The sequence below is a fragment of the Struthio camelus genome, chromosome 1, assembly GCF_040807025.1.
Source record: "Struthio camelus isolate bStrCam1 chromosome 1, bStrCam1.hap1, whole genome shotgun sequence".
In the NCBI taxonomy this organism is placed as follows: domain Eukaryota; kingdom Metazoa; phylum Chordata; class Aves; order Struthioniformes; family Struthionidae; genus Struthio; species Struthio camelus.
Genome location: NC_090942.1, coordinates 39,219,416 through 39,232,812, shown reverse-complemented (window position 1 = coordinate 39,232,812; position 13,397 = coordinate 39,219,416). Strand labels below are relative to the sequence as shown.

The 13,397-nt window shown below is 42.2% G+C and overlaps 1 protein-coding gene across 7 annotated transcripts in view; it reads right to left on the bottom strand.

The window, feature by feature from the left end:
• Positions 1-13,348, bottom strand: part of HMGA2 (high mobility group AT-hook 2) — a 163,317-nt gene extending 149,969 nt beyond the window's left edge. Inside the window, exon 1 of one of the 7 annotated variants that reach the window (XM_068934829.1) lies at positions 13,206-13,348. The gene's annotated coding sequence lies outside the window, so the exon portion shown is untranslated. Of the gene's footprint in view, positions 1-11,417; positions 11,546-12,892 lie in introns of those variants that run through there. The other 6 variants (XM_068934859.1, XM_068934811.1, XM_068934889.1 and 3 more) reach the window with 6 other exon arrangements.
• Between the last annotated feature and the right edge of the window lie 49 nt (positions 13,349-13,397).

The window sequence follows — 13,397 nt, the reverse complement described above, 5'->3', positions numbered from 1 at the left end:
TGAGACAGGAAATCCATGAACAGCTATTTAAGGAGACATGTCTTGTCCCAATATATCCTTTCCCAATATCCCTTTCCCAGTATATCCAATATATCCTCACGTATCTCGTTTGGCTGCTATCAGGGGCAGGACACTGAGCCAGGTGGACCTCTGGTCTGAGCTAGAATGGCTAGTCTTGTTATTTATCAGGTATTTGATAGGAACTATTCCATTACAGTAAGTGATGGGATTTTTTTAAAGCAGAGACTGTATTTTGCTTATTTTTGGCTGCAAATGTATGGAGATATTAGAAAGCTTTATTCGTAGATGCAAGTATTTTTCTCTTGTTTTATCAGAAGTACTGGAGTACTGGATAATTGACTGCAGTACAGGATACTTCCAAGACTGACTATTGCTACAAACTCAGAAGTGATGGTTTTGTTTTCTATTGTTAGATGGGCTGTTCAAAAATTTAAGAGAAATGGCTAATTTTCTGTCTCATTCTGATGGACAAGTTCATTTAGATCATCACTCGTTAGTGATCATCCTTGTTAGGAAGGCCAAAGATGTAGTCACAATGGAGAGTGAACAACCATTTTCCCCTCTAGAGCAGGGTGGGAACATATTGGCAGCTTAGTATGAGGTAATGTCCACAGCTGCTGCCCATGTTGTACGTGTTCTAAGGATAAACAGATTCGTTCAGTTTTGATTATTTGTCAGTCTTGCATCTTTCATAAGTATCTCTCTCTCAAAGAAAGTCATTTAAAACTATCAACAGCTCCAGAAATTCCTTTACAGACCTCTCCTTTTTTCTGCAGTAATAAAGGTTTCAAATATTTGGGAATTATAGTTTATCCAAAGGTGGATAAACTTTTTGATTCAAGCTATAAAATGCTCTTTAATACCGTTCAAATAAGCTGTACAGATGGTACTAACAGTACAGAAAAGAACAAACGCAACCAATTTGCAAATATTTTTTTCCTTTTTCATTTTCTCTGCATTAAGTTACCAAACTCATTTTTCCATACATATTAGAAAACTCTGTCTTAAAGTCCACTTGGAACTGGAAGGAGCTGAAGATAAAAACATGGGCTATTACAGGAGAACAGACGGATATGTGCTGGACCTTTCTAACATTCTGAACTATCATGTAGCAGCTATCTGGCATATTTACTGAGTGAAGAACCTTTTTCAGCCAGTAAGACTACAAGTGTAAGCAATATCATTTCCATCAATTCCATAGTTACTGTCTCCCTCCCATAATCTGAGCAAAACCACATGACAAACTATCACTAATTCTTGCCTCCTCTTCACTTAGAAAAAAAAAAAAAGGAAAGGAATAACTAAATATGTCTGGCCACGATAATCAGACAACTTCTATCAGGTCCCTTAATGCCATCTATGCTTCTACCAATCTGTGAAGAGTGCCCTCAAAAAGCTATTGGCCACCAATAGAAAGCAAAATGGAAGACAATTAAGCAACTTCCAGAGCAATAGTTTTAACTAATAACTTTTCTCATGGGGCCTAGTCTTGCAGGGGCCTAGGGCTCACCTATCCTTGGTCTCAACAGGATTTGAGGAAGTTAAGCATCATGAAGGGCAGGTCTTCAACACAAAAATTAGTCAGGAGCAGTCCTAAACAACCTTAATACTTATTAAGTTCTTATAAAGATACTGATATTCAGTATAAAATCTGAAGCACATGGGAAGATTTGCAGGATGTCAATGCTTCTTCTCACAGTGAAGGAGTCACCCATCCACATTTATAGTATTCACTATTTGTGCTGCTTCTTCACTCCATAGAGATTTTAGCCGTCTCAGTTGGATGCCCCAACTTGCAGATGACTTAAATTAGTGGATTTCCTAAAATTACAGCCCTATAACCTTTCCAGTTTCTACCTATTTTGTAACAAATGACAGCAACCAGACACACAGAAACATATTTCTACATGTTGTAGAGTTACTGAATCTTAATCTCTTTTGGTATTCTTTTTCAAACTCTAGTCATTCCCATACCTGGAATGTATTCCACTTTGCCACAGTGACAAGAAAACTGATTGCCTCAGACAGACAAACTTTCTAAAGGCAATAAAAGAGACTGTGTTCTTTTAAGAAGCTCTCTCCTACCTGAGAGGTATAACTATACAATTAATGTGTTCCACAAAAGCCACCAACAACAAACTTCTTTATAAATAATAGAAATTAGTGGCTTCACTTTAACTAGTTAACATAGCCCAGTGGTAGGGTGCAACCTCAAACAACAAGCATGTTTGCAAGATTTTTCTCATGGATTACACCAAAGTAATCTGTATATATTATAATACAGATGTACTGGGGCAGAGTGGTATGTTCAGTAACAGCCTGCAGCTGACAGCCAAGGATTAGAGAGACAAAAGTTACTCCATCTAGTCCTTTCCTCTTACAGAATGCATTACATTAGATTTCTCTTTTCAGATTTCTTCTTAAAAATTTCTATGCTCTATTTACAGAGCTAATGGATCATCATTACAAATGCACTCTATGATTAGGCTAGTGGCTGCCAACTATTATCTGCATTTCTCTGTGACTCTGCTTTCAAAAAACATTCCAAGGGAGAGCTCTAACTACCTTTTAAAACCCAGGATAAAATCATTGTTCCATTGAGTCAATAGGACCCAAGTTATTGAATTCAACTACACCAGGACTCTATCCCACTTTTTGGGTCCCTGAAGCAAAAGGCAGGACAACAATCACACTAAATGAAAACAAGTTCTGAGATCCCAAGTTATTCTATGCTTAGATATAGCTCTTTCATTTGTTTAATATACAGAGAACTGGTACTGATCAGTATATGAAATTTTGGGAAAATAACCGCCATAGAGTATTGGTTGGATGACACTTCTCTGAATACATACATGTGCATATCCAGGGAAAAGGCTACAACCAACAACTTTTGCCAATACCACTCCTTCCTCACCCTTTATTTATCTTCCAGCTTCCTACTCTGCCATTCCAGCTTCTCCTGGCCATCCTCTCAAAGCCATTGGAGCAAATGAGAGCCACCTGAATATGCTGACTCTCTTTTCTGCTCGTTTCTTTTGAAAGCATGCCCTTCATTTGTCTAGCAGTGAGCAAAAGTAGGCAACTTTCTACAAGGGTAGTTGCTATAGCAGGAAAAAAAAAAGCAAACCAGTGTGAGCATTCAGCTGTACAAAGGCTGTGGAACAATGTTAAATTGCACCATCCGTGGCTTTCACTTAAGTGTAATTCTGCAAAAGGCCTGAGAAGGAGACTAAAGTTACTAGTGAAAAGGCACAGCATGAAAAATGGGAGTAACAGGTGCATGTTACAGTAGTATTATCCAGCAACACCTGTAACTGATAGACCAGAGCATGAGATAACTCAGGACTTCTAATAAATGGCCAGTGTTCCTCTCTATAATTGTATGCTGGAATTTTTTTTTTCTAAAATCCATAATAGATGACTATAGCATGGAAGCCGTGTTGGCACCTTTCCAACCAGAGAGTTCTTACCTCCACTTCAGACTTTTCCCAAAGCAGCTGCATTAGATAAGCAAAAGATTAGGGTGGATGTGTGTGGATAAAATCTGAACAGGGATGGAAAACAGATTGCATGTGTGTCTGGAGCAACACCACTATGGGAGGAATTGCAGGAACCAGAGACTAGGAAAGAGTGTCACAGCTGAAGCTGCACTGAGAAAATGGGGGAGTGATTTGCTGATGATAGAGTATGGGAGAGGATCTGTGTAAGGGAGACAAAGTGAGTGCAGGATTAGAAAGATCAGTATAAAACAAGAGAAATGCATGGAGCAATCCTGAGGGTAACTTCATGTAAAGCTATGCTGAGAGTAAGCATCTGGAAGCAGGCTCTGCACTAGGGTTCAGGAGTATGTGAAAGAAGGAAGTTGGGCAAAGCTCTATTAAAATAGAGTCATGCACTGCTATAGGATGCCTCTGAGCAACTCCATTAAAATCCAGGAGTGTCTCTCCCAATCCCACAGAGGTTTAACTGCTTGACACACTGCATATGATTCTGTATTGTATTTCCAAGTAAGTACAACTTCATCTCAGCACATTTTCAAGAATATTGGTTTGGCCATTTTAAAAGTTGGAAGCCAGTACTGGTGTGGGAGCTGCTCTGTAGCTGAAAACTAGCTGTTTTATAAAACCAGTCCGTAATGATGATTAGCCTCTTCTGAAACTGCTTTTGTAGTAACAATTGGGAAGTTTAATATCTGCAAATTGGCTACTAAACATGTGTAATACTTTCATATGTAAAAAATTTTGTGGGTGAATTTGGTGCATATGAAAGCAAAGGACAAACCGCACTCGCCTGAGTCAAGAACAACTGCGGGCAGACACTGTGCAAACTTTCACTCACAGCTGTCAGTGCATCCAAGTTCTTATTTGCAGTGCTTCGATGTGAGGCTGGAACATAGTCCTTGCAAATGGTGACACCTCTGCATGGTTCTGATCCTGCCTCATTCTTCTCCCATGAGTATTCCCACTGACATCAGTGAGCGTAGTCAGGTTGCTCACAGGAGTAAGAGTTTGAAAAATAAAGTTATTCCTTCCTCACACAAACCACAATAACCCAAAATCTACTAGAACTGTGAAAAGCACAGGTAATCAGGACTGAGCTATGTCAACTTATTTCATTTTTATTATCATTCTAAGAGATTTCTGTGCACCGTTCCTTACCTCAGCTGTTTTACTCTGTCAGTTGTGCTAAACACCCACTGATCTGTCTGGGTTGCTATGCCCTTGCCACGACAATGAAATCACCAGTGGGAGAACAATCATTGGGAATCAGAACGTATTTTAGTATAATTACCATTTATACTTAAGAAGGCAAAACTAACAATTACCATTAACTACTACCCATGTGCCCTATCCTTCCTAGTATTTTGCATGATTGTTCTCATATGCCACAGAATCCACCCAACCTGTCCCTACCAGATACTCTGCTGTGGTACTACTATACTGTAACAATTTGAATTTTCAGGACTCGACAGGTATGTTCATTTGGGCTCAGATCCTCCGTGGAGCATATGTGGCTTGCAGCATTCTAGCTCCCAGCACATATTAATACAGTTACTGATGGTCAGGTTGGCATTCCTCCAGCATGGGAGTATCCCTTTGCAGCAAGGTTGATGGCTTCTTTGGGGCTTCTCAGACATCAAAATGAGGTCTCAGCTCATCAGCTAATGACTCATAGACTACTTCACATACCTAGCAAACAAAATGAAGCAATTCTCTCCTTTAAACAAATGGTTCTCAGATGAGAGATCTACCTCCAAATACAGGCATGGGAATTAATCAGAAATGACACTGATATCAACTGGCTCTGAAAAACAAATCCAGCAACCTGCAAATACTGGAATCTCTGTTGGCTGAAAACTTAGTTACGTCTCTCATTCTTCTTACATTTCTAAATCATTTTATAAGAAATTTGATCAAAAATGCTGAAATGAAGCATTCTGATACTTGTGAAAAAAACTTTTTCAGGGAACTTTCTAGTTCAGTAAAGATTTTAACATTTCATCCCTCTCCTGGATGAAAAACATCAAAATATTGGAGTTTCCTGCTGAATTAATTTTTCTTTCTCCAACCTATATGATGCATTTCCACTTGAGAATGTCAAGTATTTCATTCCAGTTTGTTGATTTGAAAAGATAAGTTCAACACTATTTGTTCAACACTATTCCATACTCTGAGACATGTGATAAATTTGGGGGATATATCGGTTGTGGATTCTGCTCTTCTCTATAGTCCTTGCTGTTTACAGATCAATTGCACATTCAGAGAGGCACCTGGCTCAGGCAGATACAGATATTATCAACCTGACATTAGCAAATTCTAGTTCAGATTCTTTGAGCTATTTCCATCTAAATCTTTTCTCAAGAAAAAAAAACAGTGAAACCTCATTTTTTGCCATTTTTCTCCACCTGCAATTAAAAATAGGTCTAGGTTCTTTCTAGGTCCTGCTACACACAGCCCATGAGACTTTGCACAAGTCTTATAAACTTAGTTTCTGCCCCTATAAAAATAGAATTGTATCTATTTGCCAGATATATTGCAAAACTACATTGTCTGTAGGGGGCTCTGATTTCTTTGGGTCTGGGTAGGAGAATGCAAAGTCTTACTGCAGATTTGACATATTGTACCCATGTATCTCAGTGCAGATGTCATAAAACATTACTAACTTTCTTAATGCTTCCCCAAAGCGTGCCAGAATGACTTGAATACTTGAAAGTGCCATCACATGATTAATTAAGCTATCTGTGAAAAATACAAGCTACACAAGTCTTTGCTAGCACTCTTCTTACTGGTCAGTGGCAGCAGTAAGTTCAGAAAGCCCCTGTTGACACTGTAACATGCCACCTGAGCGCTACCAGTCCTTCACAAATTGCTCTATAAAAGAGGGCAATTTTAGTAGGTGTGATTTTGCTAAACTTTCGGCATGTGCGTGTGCTAAGGTAGCTTGTCAGGCCAATAAAATCTCACTGAATTGAATTAAAACTGAACAGCAAATGACCCACAAGAAATCTGCACGCTATCTGGTGCTGCCTTTAACTTAACAGCTAGACAAGTGATCCACCATGCAAGGAATTGTTTTTCCAGTTTCCCAAATCTGGCAAGTGGAGCAAAATGCAATACAACATAGCCTCAGGTCACGAGACCATTCCTGGAGACTGAAGCCAAGGAAAATTTTGTCCTAAGGATGTGATCTGCCTGTTCTTTCTTCAAAAGATATGTCTGATGACATTAACACCCCTTCAAGAGCCTAATCATACAGTTGCTGTTCTGCATTCTCTCATACACAACAGTTCTGGAAGCTCAAGGAACTCAAGGAATGTGATCTCTTCTATTTGACCAGAAAAAAACATCTTTTATTTCTCAGCTGATTGAGGTATTTTTTCTAAGTAAAGAAGTATAAAAGAGGTTCCCTTTAACAGATAAATCTTCCTCTCCATGCTCAAAAGCAGATGACTGCTGCGGCAGTTTCACTGCACAGATGTTCCCTCACATGTCCTATTATTCTATCCAAACCTAGGACTTCCAGGAGACACTGTTTAACTGAAGCAATGATGCACAGGAAGGCAGAACAGTCATTCCTACAAATATCTCTTACATCCAAGAGGAGTTTTCTACCCTGTAAATCTTCACAATCTGTAGAGAGTGTTAGAAACTGGAGGGCATTCAAAATTCACATTTCCACCTGCAAATCCCTCTCCCCAAAAGAAGTATTTCCAGGAAAACAGAGAGAAAAAGCTCATTAACCTTTTCTGCTCAGCTCTTTGAGTGAGCTTTCCATATGAGCAAGCAGTACGACTCAAGGACCCCGACACACCACAGAGTGAAACATTCGCATGGTATGTACCAGAGCCCCAGTTTTGGTACCTAGAACTCAAAGCAGAGATTGGAGATGCATGGTAACAAGTACCAAGACACATCCCTACTGGTTACAGACAAGCTAGCTCAGTAATATACATTGATCTTTCCAAAGTCAATTCACATTTGGGGTTATTAATTCCGCTCAAGTTCTAATTGCTTTGGACAATAGCATGTAACTCAGCTTTCTGCTAAAATTGCCAATTTTAGACCAAACCACAATCCCTTTGGAAACTATCATCATAAGAGTAGAAGAAGTGAGTATGAAGAACAAGGCTCTCAAGGAAGGTAGGATATTGTTGTACGACACCTAAAATTGAAAGGTTACTCCAGGCCCTCAGACATGCACACAGGCACACACTCTCCGTCTACAGAGATTCTGAAGACACTCTGCCCAGCTCTAGGACTGATTGATTTTTTTTTTTTTTTGGTAAACTGGCACTTCACTATGTCTCACTGTTGACTTCTGACAATATTTGTCATGACCAAAATTGCAGTTATTTATAATGTGAGAGCACCCAAGGGCCCCAAAGGTGGTTTTGGTTCTCTTCAAATATAAAGTAAGTTTCAGTCCATCTCTCTCTCTCTTTTTCTCTCTATGAATATACATAGCAATTCAGAATCATATCTGAGACCTCTTTACTCTAGGAACTTGCTTCAGCCAGTGGAACCAGACATCTCAGAGTCAGCTGCAGGAAGCCCTTTGTAGGCAGCTGTGGGATAGTCTGCCCTCATGAAATTGCATCCTAACACCTAAAAAGTTGGCTTGAACTATGAGCCATAATGAACTATAAAGCATCAGGTTTTATTCCTCACACAAGCTACTCCTCTTTTAAAGCATTAACTGTAACAGTGGATGTTTCTGTTATTGTGTATTCCACTTGGAATATTTTACTATATTCTTCACTGCAAGATGTTGGTGAAGCCTCATGTTATGCAGTCAACACCTCCTTGTACGAGGAAATGCTTTCTTGGGCTGGTTTTGAGTTTGCCATCTTTCACTAACTGGTCCTTGTAAAAGAGGCTCCCAGTCAAATCCAAGATTATATTTAGCTATTTTTATCATAACCTCTCTTATTTTTCTTCTAGTGGATCACTTCCAGTCCTTCCAGTCTAACTGCAGTCTTCCCATGCTCCAGCCCTCCTGTCATATCTCCAAAATGGCATGACTGGAACATCAAGCAATAGTCTCACTGAGGAAAAAAGCTGCCAGTTTCACTAATGGTACAAAACATTTTCTGTATTGTTCTTCAGTCCATTCTTTACAACTTTGACTTTTTTCTACAAACACAGCCCCCCCCCACACACACATATACCTTGAAGACTTTCCAGACTAATTAAAAACAACTCCTTTTCTTGACAGAAAACTAAAATACACATGGAAGATGGGGAGGAAAAATGTGATGCCCAAGCAAAATCATTAAGATGATGAAAGGTTAATTTTATGTTAGTTCTGTAATTTTATTTAACAGAATTGCTTTATTTATACTGGAAACACTTAGGGAATGATTCTCCATCACCTTTGTGTCTTAATAGGGCAGCTGGGCATTCCCTGATGTAGGAAATCCCTGCACAGAATAAGGGCAGTGTAGGAGGCCTTCATAGGTGGCCAAGGCAGAAAGGAGCAAGTGGCATAGGATAGGCCCTTGGGAACTGCTCTAACTAGTATAATTTAGAGCATTCCTACTCTGAGTTATGCCAGGGGCCACTTTGGCATCAAGTCAACCTAGAATCCAGAGAGATGAAAAATGGCTCACAGCCACCTTCCCCCTCCCCATACCCTGGGCCTGTACCATGTGTGGTTTGGCTGGCTCCAAGGATCTGGCCCCTAGATTTTTAAATAGAGCATTTTAAGTTGAAGTTGAAAAGTGGAAGAAAAGGGAGTATGGAAAATAAAAAGAGTGCAAAAATGCTAAAGGGAGAGATTTAAAAAAAGGAGGGAAATAGAATGGGTGGTATTGGTAAGTGTGAAGCAGAGCTGATGTTTAGCAAACTGAAGAAGCACTGGGGAGGTCTAGGTTCAGTTCCCAGCTATGTCAGAGACTTTCTTTATAATTATAGGACTTGTCTAGTAGGGCTAATTTCAAGGTGACCATTGAGCTTCTTTGACCAGCTACGCTAAATATGTTTAGCTCATTCCCTGAGAGCTAACCAGCTTTGCCCACAAGCACCATCAGAGTCTCAGGTCAAAAGTGAGATGATGTCCAGCAGCCCTGTATGTGTCCCCTCCCATAAGCTGAGGACTTTGTTAGAAGTGCCCAGGAAGAGAGTGCCATAAATTCTCCTAACCCAGAGATCGTCACACCCCAAGTTTCACCTCCTGTGCCTTTCCCCAAACACTTCCCAACGTAGATCACTATTCCAAACTTCTCCTCTGTTCCACTAAGTGCCTCCATCCTGCTGCCATTGCATTCCTTGCTGTCCCACTGTGCTCCTGTTGCCACCCTCTCATTAGATACCACATACCACCAAGCCCACCCAGGGGTAGTTCTCCCAGTAGCAAAATAAAACAAAACAAAAATGAGAGAGAGAGAGAGACAGACAGACAGACAGACAGACAGACAACAGAACAAAAAGCCCCAGTTCTCACTCCTGCAGAGATTTTAAAACACAGACTGCGTACTAGAGTGCAGGTAAGGGGATGGAGAGCTGTCATCCAAGGAAAAAAAATCAGATGTATGGTAGACTTACTCCTATAATACTATTTCTATTCCACGAGCAAATGTACAATGCAACGATAGTTCTCTTAGCCAGCATGGGCTCGGTTAATTGGTTGTTAGGAATTTTTTTTTAAGTAGCCCGTTCATTTGATAAAAAAGTCAGCCCCAGTGATCACACCAAGTACAAATATTTCACTAGAAGGCTTGTTTCTAATTGACAGAAGTTCCTGCCTACTTTTAAGTCTCTACCACAAAACACTGGAAAAACAGCCTTGTTGAGAAAATGGTTATCATGTAAAACAATAGGGAAGTGTTTTAGGGTTTTCAGTTTTTCTTTGTATTTAAACAGAGCTGAATCATTTTTGCTGAAATTGCTCCAGAAAAACATCACCATGGGAAAGATACCAGGCAGAAAATTACAGTGTAAAGGGTGAATAACTGAAAGGTTATAAGCAACTGAATGGGAAAGGACTTTACAATGGAAACTTTGGGACAACCTTAGGGTGTTACCATAAGCTCCACCTGTACTATGTGTTCATGCATTATAATTAACCATTTTACTACTGCAGCACTGGAAACTGACCATTGCTGACTGTAGAGGTGGAAAGATACTTCAAGGGTTATTATATATGTGAGGAATGCTAAAATGCTATTAGTTCTTAAAAAAAAAGGAAAAAAAAAAAGAACGACTAAAACTCTGTCCTTACCATAACATAGCTCACAACTAAAGCACTGGAGATGCCTAACTGATTTGCATTCATCTTTTCACCTCACCGCTATCTGGGGCTAATCAAGTTTCTATCACAAATTACAGCAGCCACAGGACTACCCTGAAGTGTAGTAACTAGCACAGCAACACAATATTCAGAATGGTACAGCTTGCTCTAGCTACATACCTGCTCTGCGCTACCAGCTTTTTCTATGGCAAGGGAATCCCAAATTCAAAGACAGGGAATCCCGGGCTCAAAGATAGGCCTTGGTAGCAGCTTTCTTATGCACCTTTGTACTGCCAGACAGGCACAAAGCAGGGCTAGGGGGGAACCCAACAATTATTCACCAAATTCAATTATTTTCGGATTTGCACCTTTAGCTAAGACAGAAAAATTAGTATGATACGATCAAAGGGCATTTAAATGGTTAATCAAAGCATATCAGTAAACAGTGTAAAGTAACAAAAACATTCATCACATAAGTTTAAATTCAATCATCTGTCAGTACTATAAATAGTCAAAAATGCAAAAGATATCAACGGTGCTAGGCAGGTTAGGGGGGTGGATCTACTGCTGATAGAATGCAGTTTTCCGAATCTCATCCTGAATATCTTATTTGGAAATATCATGAAGCATCTTTTACAAAAATAGTTACATGCTTTTTCAACTCTTACTCTATCAAAATGGCGTTCTAATCCAAAGTATTGCAGTGTAAGAGCACATTTCCATGTCTTCGGATATCCCTTCCTAGATGTAATTTTCACATGTTGGCAGATATGACCAAAGTCCCAACCGCAGCTGGCTTTAAACGGCAGATGTCCACAGAGTGGTTATGTATTGTCTTGGCACCATTTGTGCTCCCTCCTCCCTCCACTACTAAAACTGCATGCCATAGTAGATTGCCCTGTACTACAAACTATGAAGGACAACCCTTGGCTGGTGCTAAGCAGCTATTAGTTTTTCTATAGTAACTTACACCATAAACTGTACAGTCCTAAAATTGACCTAGAGGACAAAAAAAAAAAAAACCCTGACCCACTATATATGACTAGAATGCAGTTATTTAAACAAGACGAGAGACAAAAACAGTGCAGTCAGGAGTCTGTGTTTGACGTGAGTGCATTAACACCCCCAACTCTCTTCCTTCCCTCCCTCCCTCCCTCCCTCCCTCTCACCCTTTCCACAAAGTCTGCATTTTATTTATTGATTGGGTGTACTTTAGAAGATTGGAGGGCTCTTCCCCTCACCCCTACCCCATCCACCCCCCTGCTCCTGAAGGAGGAGGAAGAGGGGGAGGAGGCAAAGTGGGTGCATTACGAGCTGATTGTGCTCTTGCCCCGACCTCCAACAGCCTGATCTGCCTTTGAAGTTTTCCACCCCTCGACTTGAAGTGAGATCGATTACAGAAGAACAACAGGGACAAAGAATCTGCTGCTTTACGTGCAGCCACTTTCCCACGATCAGGGCAGCCAGCTCGACAGCAGCAAGAGATCACCACTTTCCCTATGCTCCTCCTTGCCACCATTCAGAAAACATACAGCCCCCGCCCCAAACTCTCCGCTTCGCCGAGAAAAGCTGGAGGGGGCGGGCGGGGAGGGCGAGTGGCGGGGGAAGGCGAAGGTTACAAAAATGAATCATGTTGTTAAAGGATGAAGGGACTAAGGGGTGACTTATACAGTCTCGAGTTTTAACAGGAAACAGGAAAATATCGGTACACAGCATGGGGGGGGGGGCGTTTAAAGTGCAGATAAATAATAAACACGCGTTAAGTGGCAAAGTTTAGTTAAGCTGCAAGCACCTCCCTCCTGGATTGCTGCTCAGCTCAGGGCTCCACGCACGCACACGGGCACACAGGCGCACACCTCACCCCACCCCACCCCACCCCCGCGGAGCCACACGGGTGTAACACAGCCAGGCAGTGAGCCCCTGCCCGACGGGCTGACGGCATCTGCGCCGGGGATAGTTCAATAGCCAGAGCCGTACGTGTGTGTGCGGGCGCGCCCTCATGAACGGGACAAACCATTTACCTTTGTGTCTGGTAAACATCTTTTTTGTGTCACTACCGCTGGGACGGTCTGTAAACCGGGGGGGGGGGGGGGGGGGCGTCGGGAGAGTTAAAAGGGCAAAACAGAGATTGTAAATGCCTTACCGAAGCGAAAAGAGGCAACTCCTTCCAGCTCAAGGCAAGAGGTGCTAGACCTTGCCTCAGCAGGCGGGGATCCCGCTCCCCGGCCAGTATGAATGAGCGTTAAGGCAGGGCTGCTCCGCCATCCCCGTGACTGAAACTTGAACTGGCCTGCCGCCCCCCCAGCCCTCGTACATCGATTCTGCCTGCCACCCGTAAGGGGAGCCCAGGCGGGAGCACCAGCCTCCCGGGGACCCAGACCTGCTGCCTCTCCCACCCCGGCCGAGCTGAGGGAAACCTGGGGCGGGGGAGAAGGACCGCCGTGGGCACTGCTCACCCCCACACCTCACGGCGAGAGCGGAACCTGCCGGCCGCCGCCGCCGCCGCCGCCGCAGCACGTCCCTCAGGGCCGCGGGGCGCTGCGCGCGGGCGGCCGTTGGGCGGCCGTTGGGCAGCCGTTGGGCGGGCGCCGCGCGCGGCGGAGCCGAGCCCGCGCGCGCAGCGGCGCGCCGGCCGTGTTTGCGCAGCG